Below are 10,654 nucleotides of genomic sequence, written 5' to 3' on the forward strand. Positions count from 1 at the left end.
TACCGAGATGAGAACCACCCAAGCCCTTCTCCTTTCTTCCAAGTTTCGGCCACCTTCTTTTCTTCAAGGGATGAAGAACTTAGACCACCAACCAATCTCCAAGGGATGCTAGGAAACAAAGCCTCCTCCTTCTTCTTCTTCCTCAAGTAAAATCTGGCCACCAACCAAGCTCCTAGAGAAGTTGCCGCCGGCCACAAGAAGAAGAGAAGAGGGAGAAGCTAGGGCCGGCCACCAAGGAGGAAAAGTGAGGAAGAATAGAATAGATTCGTTAGCCATAAAGGCACATCTACCCCCTCTTTTATAATACTTGGTCTTAGCAAATAAGGAAATTTAAATAAAAAATTTCCTTAATTATTTTGCCATGAAAAGGAAAATTTATTTAATTAAAAATAATTTTCTCTTCTCAAACATCATGGTCGGCCACTTTAAACCTATAAACAAGGAGAGTTTTAATTAATTAAAACTTCCTAATTTGTCTCCGAAAATTTATAAAAAATTTCTCCAATAATTTTTCCCTTCTTGGTGGATTATAAAAAAGGAAATTTTATAAATTAAAATCATTCTTTTAAACATGTGGATAATTTCCAAAAAGGAAAGTTATCTTTAAAAATTAAAATCTCCTTTCAATGTACAAATAAGGAAAGATATCAAATCTTTTTTTAATCTTTTGTAGAAACTTATAAAAGAGATATTTAATTTTTAAACTCTCTTTTAAATCATGAACATGGTTAAAAAGGAAAGTTTTCTTAAAATTAAAATCCACCTTTCAATCTACAGATAGGGAAAAATTTCAAATCTTTTCTTAATCTTTTGTATAAAGCTATAAAAGAAAATATTTAAATTTCAAACTCTCTTTTAAAACCATGATATCCACATAAGAAATAATTTTAATAAAAATCCCTTTTTATTTTCTAGTGGCCGGCCACCTAAGCTTGGGACCCAAGCTTTGGCCGGCCACCTAAATTTAGCTTCACCATTAGCTTTGGCCGCCCCTAGCTTGGGCTCCAAGCTAGCTTGGATGGCCACCTTAAGGTGGGTATATTTGGGTATAATTCTCTCTATATAAGAGGCCACGATAGGGACCGAGAGGAGGAATTGGTTTTGGTCTCCCGATGAAATTAAGCTTCTCGTGTTTGCCCCGAACACACAACTTAACTTCATTAATAATAATTCATACCACTAAAGAATTATTATTGAACTACCGCACCAATCCCAAATTACATTTTGGGCTCCTTCTTATTATGAGTGTGTTAGTCTCCCTGTGTTTAAGATGTTGGATGTCCACTAATTAATTGAGTTACTGACAACTCATTTTAATTAATATCTCAGTCCAAGAGTAGTACCACTCAACCTTATCGTCATATCGGACTAAGTCCACCTGCAGGGTTTAACATGACAATTTTTATGAGCTCCTCTTGGGGACATTATCAACCTAGATTTCTAGGACACAGATTCCTTCTATAATCAACAAGACACACTATAAGTAACATCATTTCCCAACTTATCGGGCATTTTGATTTATCGAGCTAAATCTCACCCTTTGATAAGTCAAAGAAATAAATATTAAATATATGTGCTTGTTATTATATTAGGATTAAGAGCACACACTTTCATAATAACTAAGGACTTGTTCTTTTATTAAATCAGTATAAAAAGAACTTTCCTTAATTGGTTCTGCTCAATACACTAAGAGTGTACTAGTGTAATCTATTAGTCAAGATAAACTAATACCTAATTACACTACGACTATTCCAATGGTTTGTTTCTTTCCATCTTAGTCGTGAGCTACTATTTATAATTTATAAAGAATCGATAACACGATCTTCTGTGTATGATACCACACACTATGTTATCTACAATATAAATTAATTGAACATCTACATTTGGTATATTTAAATGTAGACACTTGACCAATGTGATTCTTATAAATGTTTATACAAAAGCTAGGCTTTTAGTATACACTCCAACACTTTCTAGGCTTTTTAGAAGCCTTGGTCACCTCTACTAGGTCACTCCTAGGGATAACTTCCCTTGTAACCTTCTTTGTGACTTTATTTGACCTTTTTGGAGCCTTAGTCATCTTTACTAGATCAACTTTAGGGATGACCTCCCTTGTGACCTTCTTTATGACTTTATTAGACTTCTTAGAAGTCTTAGTCACATTGGTCTTGCCAAAATAACCTTTAGGGATTCCTTCGCTAGTATCCTTGACTTGACATTTACACCTAGGGTTGGTCCCATAGCTATATAGAATTCTATGAAAAGAAGTCACATCCTTCTTGACTTTAGGTTTGTATCCCAAACCTCTATAGCCATTGGATGTCTCTTGCCTAGCTTTTCCTAGGTTATGCTCATTTTGACCCTTAAGCATGTTTTCTATTCTTGCTAGAGTCCTTTCTAAATTATCAAGTCTTGTCCTCAAGACTTGGTTTTCACTCCATAAATCCCTAGATTTTGGTTTTTCAATGAATCCTTGAGCATTTCTATTTTTAGGCATATATCTAAAGTCCTTAGAATTATTGTCTAAGTTGCTATCTACCTTCCTAAACTTAGGTGTGGTAGTTCTAGCATGAGGAGGAATATATTTATCCTTAAAGCCATTATGCCTCCTATTCTCATGATAAATTGCATTAAGATGGTAAGAATTATTTCTAGCATGCTTTTTATCATGTGTCAAAGGAATAGATTCATTAAATGATACCTTGGAAACTCCCCCTAGACTTGTGCTTCCTCCTTTGACTTTGGTTGTTTTCTTCCCCTTTGGACATTGGCTTCAATAATGTCCATTTTGGTTGCACAAGAAACACACAATGTGTTCCTTGCTCTTCTTTGTTGTGGGGATTGTCTCCTTGGGCTTCTCCTTGCCCTTGGGTACTACTTGGCTCTTCTTCTTGGCCAGTTTGGGACACTTACTTTTGTAGTGCCCATGCTCCCTACACTCAAAGCAAATGATATGGTTTTTGTTATTTACAATTGAAGTTTCTATACCTTTGCTTGTAGGGATGATGCTTGATTCTCCATTTGATGTAGCTTGAATTGTGGAGGTTGCATCATCTTCTTCTTCTTCTCCTCTTGAGGATGTGGGTGCTTCCACCTCTTCAACCCTTGAGGATGTGGATGCTTCCACCTCTTCCTCTCTTGAAGATGTAGAAGATCTCTCATCTTCTTCCTTCTCCTCCTCTTCCTTCTTCTCCTCGAATGTTGACCTTATGTCAACATCGGATTGGTCCTTCTCTTCTTGGACCAATGAGCCCTTCTCCGTAGGCTCATCCACTCCTTGACATTGAGTGGGGTTCTCATGATAGACAATGACCTTTTTCCAAAGATCACTTGCACTCATGCATTCACCTACACTCAAAATTATGTTAGACGGTAATAGATTTAACAAAAATTTTGTTACCTCCTTATCCGCCTCCGCTTACTCCCTTTGTTCCTCGGTCCAATGTCGAGGTCGGAGGTGCTTCCCTTTTTTGTCCTTTGGAGGCTCAAATAGATCTTCCAATGCAACCTATTGGTTCCAATCCATTTGGAACCAAGTTTCCAACCTTGTCCTCCAATAGTTGAAATCTTCTTTGTCATACGGAGGTGGAATTCGGATATCCCATCCAAGTGGTCCTTCAATCTCCATCTTCTTCTTCCTCTAGCTTCTTGCTCTCTTGGCAGTTAGTCCATAGAAGAGAGACCTTGCTCTGATACCAATTGTTGGGACCGATGTGCCCACTAGAGGGGGGGTGAATAGTGTTTCATCGTGCTTGCGTAGGTTTGCTTCGTTTTGTTGTTGTGCAGCAGAATACTCGAAGACAAACACTCACAATGCTAACACCTAGGGTTTACTTGGTATCCACCTCAAGAAGAGGTGACTAATCCAAGGATCTACACACCGACTCACTCCTCCACTATGAAACACTCCTTCTCAGTCGCAGCCGGAGGTGGAGAAGCCTCGTACAAACACACACAACACTACAACACTCACACAAGAAGAAAATACAAGAATATAACTGAAATACACCCTTCTTCTTGCTTACTTGTTCCTAGTTGTTGTTGCCTCTTGAATCTTGGAGATGCACTCCAAGAACCCTCAAGAACTGGCAAGAATCTCGGAGGAGATCGCTGGTGAAAATCGTAGAAAACCGCAAGAGAAGAACGCAAAGTTCTGCGGAGAAAATGCTCCGTCCAGGCTTTAAACAGTGCTCCCAATCAATCCAATTCATCCCTAATCGATTATCACATCAGCACCACTCCATCGCAGCCGTCCATCACCTGTATCCTACGCAACGGTCACTTCCCAATCGATCGACCGATCGATTGGGACTGCCTGAATCGATCGGCCGATCGATTTAGCACCTTTCTATGCTCTCGCGATCGCGCGAGAGCTTCTGTTGCCCAATCGATTGGGCGATCGATTAGGAGAAGTTGCCCAATCGATCAGCCGATCGATTAGCAGCTCCCAATCGATCGCCCGATCGATTATGAAAGTCTATGTGCTCACGATTTCATATCCCAATCGATCGGTCGATCGATTGGGTCTTCCCACAATCGCAGCACAGTCCAAATCGATCCACCGTGACCTGTTGGGTCTCCATGCTTAGCATTTGGCCACACCCGACCAACCTCGAACTAGCCTTCTAGCCTCCTCTATCAGCCTTGCGTCCCTCGGATATCTCCACATCCTTCACGTCTTGCCTTCAGGAGCTTCCTTCGGCCTCATCCTAGTTGTCGAGTCTTCCTTGCCAAGTCATACCAGGACTTACCTTGTCAAGACCACATGCTTGGACTTTCCAATTGCCTGGCTCCTCACCAGCACTTTCTCCTACCTAGCTCCTCACTAGGACTTTCCCATTGCTTGGCTCCTCACTAGGACTTTCTCCTTTGCCAAGATCACACTTGGACTTTCCAACTGCCTGGCTCCTCACCAGGACTTTCTCCTGCCTAGCTCCTCACTAGGACCTTCCTATTGCCTGGCTCCTCACCAGGACTTTCTCAAATGCCAAACATCCAGTTAGGACTTTCCCAGTCAAGTCTCCTGTTAACCTTGACCTACTTGACTTGTATTCTCATCAACCTGGTCAACCCTTTGACCATCTCCATAACCAGACGATTGCTCCAGCAATCTCCTTATATTGTCAAACATCAAAACTCAAATCCTGACTCAAGCTTGACTCAACTCAAGCTTAGTCAAACTGGTCAACCTTGACCTAGGGAAATTGCTCCAACAATTCTTACGTCTAATGGCGAAGATCGACGATCTATAAAGTTGCCATCTTTTGACTTGTGTGTCTTGGTAAATATCTCCCAACAAGTAGGAGGTCGTTGTAGATCATGTTCCTGAATATTAAAGAATGTAAATATTTACAACGGTATGTTCTAGGTACAAAACTCTTATAGAATTTTAAAATTGAAAACTCACCAAGTCTAAGGCATACTCGACGATCGATCAGGATCCAGGGGTATGTTTTGTCGCTCCAGTACTAGGGCCAACTAGCTCACTCTTTCTATTGGCTCGAGCTATCATTGCAATTTCCTACCATCTGTCTGCAGCCAGATGGCTCGCCATACATCCCAAATGTTCTCAGGTACATAGGATGGTTTTATTCCCTTTTTTCTTTCTTTGTATAACATGTCTTTGTATAGTTTGGCACAAGTTGCGTTCCAGGTAGCATAAAATTCTGCCTCGTGCCCTGTCTCCCAAGTATATCTTTCTGCAATAATATGTTCATAAATTATTATAAAAAACATAACAAAATCATGATAATTAAAATGGCTTATCAAAAACTCATCATAATAAAATTGCTTCATATTCGGGTCTACCCGCTTCCATATAGTACCAGCGGGGCTAAATCGCTCTTTAAATTTCGAGGTGATGCATACAGCTACTCTATGACCATCTGGGTAAAACTGTATTTAACAAATAAAATGAACCAAATATATTTTTAAAAAATAGATGTAGTGAATAAGACTAATAACACCAATACTTACCAACCCCTGATAATCCATAGAACAATCTAGCCATCAGCGTCAGACATGTCTATATCTGCAGAATTACATTATAACACATACGCATACACACTAATTTTAATCAAAAAATAATAATGACTAATAGAGTAAGACAAGTGATATAACCATGAATATTTAGCTTAACAATGTTTAATCTGAAGATATAACAATTTTAATCATTAACATTTTGTAGATCCTCCTCACTAGACTCTATTAGTTCAATAAGCTCCTCACTGCTGGATGTTTCTCCATCATCTATCTCCTCATAAGGTACATTAACATCTACAAGTAATTGAGATGTTGTTTGAATATGAGAATCTACTAAATATATCTCCACTGTATCATTTTGAAATGCATCATGGTTTTGGTTCACGATAGAGTTGGGCATTTCTATGGTAGAGCGTGGCTTTGTTCGGCAAACTGCTAACCATTCACTAGATCTTCTCCTCTTCGTGGGATATTCAAGATAGAAAACCTGCCCCGCTTGTACAGCGAAAATGAAAGGTTCATACTTGTTGAAGCTTTTGTTTGCATTTACCTCAACCAAATTATAGTTTGGATGTATTCTGGTACCTGTTCTTGGAGTCAGATCATACCAAGAACATTTAAATAACACACATCTTTTGATGGGCAAAGCAGGATATTCAACTTCTATGATTTCTTCAAGTCTCCTATAATAATCAAACTCAGAATTATTGTTGTTGATAGATCCTTTCACACAAACACCTAAATTGAAAGTTAGTCTGCGTGAATCCCGTTGTGTCATGTGAAATTTAAAACCATTAACATAGTAGCTAGAGTACACTATTATCTTACAGAGAGGTCCAGATGCAAGATTGATTATCCTGGAATCTTGCACATTAGATATTCTCCGATCATACACCTATAACAATAGTAGAATATAAAATAAGTCTTTGATAATTTAATATGGATGTAAGAAATTAAAATTACCCTTTAACTTACATAGATTTGAAACCATAATGCAAATTCCATCTCTAACTTTTCAGCTATCTCACTTGCACGAATTGATGGATTTTGTACTTGTAGTTGTTGTTCATACAAGCTGGAAAATAAGGTAATTTTAAGAAAATTAAGCTATCGGGAAACAACTTAACATTTTGATAAATGTTTGATTCAAGAAGTCAACTTACTTTATGTAGGGTTTGACTTCATCACAGTTTAAGAGTATGTATGTCCTCGTTGTTAGTTGCTACTCGGAATACCATCCTAGTTCCCCTGTATAAAAATTTGCACAAGCATAGAACTATCCTAGCTACTCATGTGTTCTACTAAAGTTAAATTTGGATTGCAAACGATGCTTAACATTATTAATCCAAATTTTCCTTTAGAAGTTAAACTTGGATTGGGAACGAAACTTAACATTCTTACTCCAAGTTCAACCAATGTGATCTTCCTAAATTAAACCATATTATAGAAGTTATTAAATATCTATTTCAAAGATCAGCTTCCAGGTTGAACATGGCGAGTTACTAAGCCTTCTTGGGTATGAGATCATCCACCACTTCCTAGACAAAGTCTTACAAAGAAATTAGATATTTAACTTCTTACAGTAAACTAGGTTTAACTATAGAGACATCAATAGAAACACAATATTGAAATATGAAATTGAACAATAAAAATTGATAACAAAAATGATAACCTAAAACCGTTAACCTCCTGTGTTTGGTTTTCAAGATCTATACAAAAGATGAACTAGTCATGATGCGGAAACTAATAACTAGTTATACCTTCTGTAGCTTATAGACCTCTTGATCTTTTATTATATTCCTCTCCTTCTCTTGGACGTCGTGTGGGCGACGATCTTCCAAGATGAAATCCACTCAAGCTTCTTCCAAGGCTTCCTAGATCCGGCCACCAACTAACCTCCAAGGGATGCTAGACAATAGAGCTTCCTTCTCTTCTTCTTCTCCTTCAAGCAACCGGCCACCAAGAGAACTCCACACCAAGATGTCGCCGGTCACTAAGAGGGAAAACAAAAGGAGAGAAGAGAAAGAACAAGGGTCAACCACCAAGGAAAAATAGAGAGGAATAGAAGATGTGTTTTTTTTTATGGTGAGGCACCCCCTCCTTCTCTTTTATATTCCTTGGTCTTGTCAAAAAAGGAAAGTTTTATAACAAAAAATAAAACTTCCTTTTCTCCCATGACATGGCTGGCCACAAGCTTGTGCTCCAAGCAAGGAAAGATTTTAAACAAAATTAAAATCTCTCTTTTAAAATCACTTTTGTGGATAGTTATAAAAAGAATGTTTTATAAATTAAAATATCTGTATTTTAAATCCTTTTTATGGATATCTATAAAAGAAAAGATTTAAAATAAAACATGGTTACAAAAAGGAAAATTTTATAACAAAAATTAAAATCTTTCTTTCACATTATAGATAACTACAAATAAGGAAAGATTTTAAATCTCTCTTTTATTCCTTTGTAGAAAGCTATAAAAGAAAATATTTTAAAATTTAAAACTTTCTTTTAAAACCATCATAAAAGGAAAGTTTTTTAACAAAATAAAAACTTCTTTTATTTCCTTTTGTGACCAATCTAAAAAAGGAAAGTTTTATATTAAAATCATCATTTTAAATCCTTTTTATGGATCTCTATAAAAGGAAAGATTTTACAAAAATAAAACTTCCTTTTCTTCTTGTGTGTAGCCGACCCCTTGCTTGGGCACCAAGCAAGGCTTGGCCGGCCCTAGCTTGGGCTCCAAGCTTAGCTTGGCCGACCCCTTGCTTGGTCTCCAAACAAGGCTTGGTCGGCCCTAGCTTGGGCCTCAAGAAGCTAGGCTTTTGGGTGGATATAAGACTTTATAAATAAGATGCTATAATAGGGACCGAGAGGGGGAATTGGTTTTGGTCTCCGATGAGCTTGAGCTTCCTGTGTTCGCCCCGAACACCCAACTCAAGTTCATCAATAATATCTCATTTCACTAAAGAGTTATTATTGCACTACTGCACCAATCCCATATTATAATATGGGATCCTTCTTATCATGAGTGTGTTAGTCTCCCTGTGTTTAAGATATCGAATGCCCACTAATTAAATGAGTTACTGACAACTCACTTAATTAATATCTAGCTCCAAGAGTAGTACCACTCAACCTTATTGTCATGTCGGACTAAGTCCACCTGCAGGGTTTACATGACAATCCTTATGAGCTCCTCAAGGGGACATTATCAACCTAAATTAGTAGGACACGATTTCATTCTATAATCAACAACACACCTTATAAATAATATCATTTCACAACTTATCGGGCCTATTGATTTATCGAACTAAATCGCACCCTTTGATAAATTAAAGAAATAAATATTAAGTATATGTTCTTGTTATTATATCATGATTAAGAGTACACACTTCTATAATAACAGAGGTCTTATTCTTTTTAACAGTCAGTATAAAAAGAACAACCTCAAATGATCCTGCTCAATACACTCAAAGTGTACTAGTGTAATTTATAGTCAAGATAAACTAATACCAAATTACACTACAACCACTCCAATGGTTTATCCCATTCCATCTTGATTGTGAGCTACTATTTATAATTTATAAGGAACTGATAACATGATCTTCTATGTGTCTCCTCACACCATGTTATCTACAATATAAATTAAATGGACAACTACACTTAGCATAAATGTAGACATTTGACCAATGTGATTCTTATTTCAAAATAATTATTTATACAAAAAACTAGACTTTTAGTATACACTCTAACACTCGCAGCATGATATTCTTGTGGAGTTAACCATCTAGAAACATATGCTCCCATTGGCTTGCCAGGAAACTTGAAAATAGAAAGCATAGATGGGTTTATAGGCTCTGTATCATCTGAATTTCTAGGACACTTGCGATGTCTAGTTTTAACATTATCAGCAAAATAATAGGAGCAGAATGAAGATGCTTCTTCAACTAGATAAGCATTACAGATTGACCCCTCAACTCTAGTTTTGTTATGAACATTATTCTTTAATTTCCTTAAAACTCGTTCGAATGGATACATCCATTTGTACTGGACAGGACCAGCTATTCGTGCCTCATATGCTAAATGTACTGGTAGATGTTCCATTGAATCAAAAAAATTGGATGGAAAAATACGTCCAAGCTTACATAGTATGAGAGGAATGTCTGTTTCTAGTCGAAGCATATCATCCATCATAATACACCTTGCAATCAAATTTCTAAAATATAGACTCAATTCTGTGAGTGATTGCTAAACATTTTGAGGAAGTAAGTCATGAAAAGCTATTGGAATAAGTCTTTGCATGAATACATGATAGTCATAACTCTTCATTCCAAACATCTTTAACCTATTCATATCCACGCATCGAGCCATATTCGAGGCATACCGATCTGGGAATTTGATTTCTTTCAACCAATTACATAAAATTTGTTTACCGTCTTTGTCCAATGTATAACAAGCCTTTGGAAATTTATTGGTTGTTTCATCCTGATGCAACTCTGGTCTGTTAACTAGTTCTTTTAATTCCTTGCGTGATTTTGCAGTGTCTTTAGTTTTTCCATGCACATTCATCACAGTATTAAAAATATTATCAAATAAAATTTTCTCAACGTGCATTACATCTAAATTATGTTGAATAAGTAGATACTTCCAATATGGTAGCTCCCAAAAAATACTTCTTTTC

Source organism: Zingiber officinale, chromosome 1B, assembly GCF_018446385.1.
Source record: "Zingiber officinale cultivar Zhangliang chromosome 1B, Zo_v1.1, whole genome shotgun sequence".
Lineage (NCBI taxonomy): Eukaryota > Viridiplantae > Streptophyta > Magnoliopsida > Zingiberales > Zingiberaceae > Zingiber > Zingiber officinale.